Genomic DNA, 1,555 nt, shown 5'->3' on the forward strand with positions numbered 1-1,555 from the left:
TAACACTTAAAATTAATAAATGTCTACCTCGCAGGCCAACATTAAAAGGGACGCACAAAGAAACCCGGAGAAAAAATTTGAAAAACAACTTCAACGGAAGTCAAATGTTGTAAAATGAATGAAGATTAAATTAAAATATCATATTTGGCAGCGGTGGGATTCGAACCCACGCCTCCGAGGAGACTGGTGCCTTAAACCAGCGCCTTAGACCGCTCGGCCACGCTACCTTATGGCATATCATTTAGGCCAAAATTATAATTGACAAAAAGCAATACAAAACTATTAAAATTTATAATTATTTTATATTATTCTAAGGGTTTTTTATAGTCAGGATGGCCGAGTGGTCTAAGGCGCTGCGTTCAGGTCGCAGTCCACATCTGTGGGCGTGGGTTCAAATCCCACTTCTGACAAATTGATTTTTTATCCATATATATCAAAATTTGGAAAGCTTAATACATCCCTTTTTGGTCCAATAAATATGCAAGCAGAGTGGCGCAGTGGAAGCGTGCTGGGCCCATAACCCAGAGGTCCGTAGATCGAAACTACGCTCTGCTAACTTGGGGGAAATTACTTTTTTTTATTACCAAGCATAGTTTAATTATTATTGGTATGGATATATAATAAAGATAATATTTACGTAGTTAATTTTATAAATTTAGTTAATAATTCTTAGAGGAAGATGAATGCCGGAAGGAAATGGAATGTACTCATTGATACTTCATATAGTAGATTCCGAGTTGTACTTGCATATTTCTAAATATTTGTATTTGGAAGAGCTGAAGAAAAGTTCAAAAAGAAGAACAGATTCCATCTATCATTTTATGAGGTCGCTTACATTTCCTAAATTGATATTATTGTGTATATTATAGGTAATGATTGTTACCCGTGTATTTCTCCATAAATTTTTTGAATTTGCAATGGATATATTACATATGTACAATAAGCGTCTACGTGAGATCAGAGTTAAAGTCTGACTTGATGTATTCATCATTAACTTGATTTTTTAGATAAAAATCCTTTCTCTTGATATGAGATGAGGATAATGTGTGGCGTTTAATTCTAGACAGGGGACTAAAGGCACATTTATATCAAAAAATCCGACAAGCCATCTGTTTCTCGTCCGGTAAGTATTTCAAAACTCCTGGGCCTCCATTTGCAGAAATCCAGACAGAAAGACATGTTATTTTAGGCATTTTATTCAGTTCTCTATCGACTATCAGTATCTAATATTACATTAATATTGAATATTCAGGGGGGAGTTCATAACGTTCTTGATAAAGAAAGATGTTTATTATTTAATCAATGATGCCATAAGTATTTCTTCCCTTCTCCTCGTGTGCTTTTGTATCCTACCAATGCTAAAAATCACCTTTTCATTTAAGTCTTTGCTGTTTGGATCTCAATAACCGTCCATAAGACACTCATTATTTTTTTATAATGAATATTAATATTTGTTGTACTGAAGGTTTTGCATCTTCATTGATAAGAATGTTTAGTCTTACATATATACCAAAACAATTTCAGTTTCAAATGATCACATATTTTGAAAAATCAT

General features: G+C 33.6%; 2 non-coding genes across 2 annotated transcripts; one reads left to right on the plus strand and one right to left on the minus strand.

Annotated features, from left to right (window-relative positions):
• Positions 1-145: 145 nt before the first annotated feature.
• Positions 146-227, minus strand: TRNAL-AAG (transfer RNA leucine (anticodon AAG)). Its single transcript has one exon. It is a non-coding gene; the product is annotated as a tRNA-Leu (tRNA).
• A 99-nt stretch (positions 228-326) lies between these two features.
• Positions 327-410, plus strand: TRNAL-CAG (transfer RNA leucine (anticodon CAG)). The gene has a single exon. It is a non-coding gene; the product is annotated as a tRNA-Leu (tRNA).
• The last annotated feature ends 1,145 nt before the right edge of the window (positions 411-1,555 follow it).

Source organism: Lepeophtheirus salmonis, unplaced genomic scaffold (assembly GCF_016086655.4).
Source record: "Lepeophtheirus salmonis unplaced genomic scaffold, UVic_Lsal_1.4 unplaced_contig_12479_pilon, whole genome shotgun sequence".
Classification (NCBI taxonomy): Eukaryota; Metazoa; Arthropoda; class Copepoda; order Siphonostomatoida; family Caligidae; genus Lepeophtheirus; species Lepeophtheirus salmonis.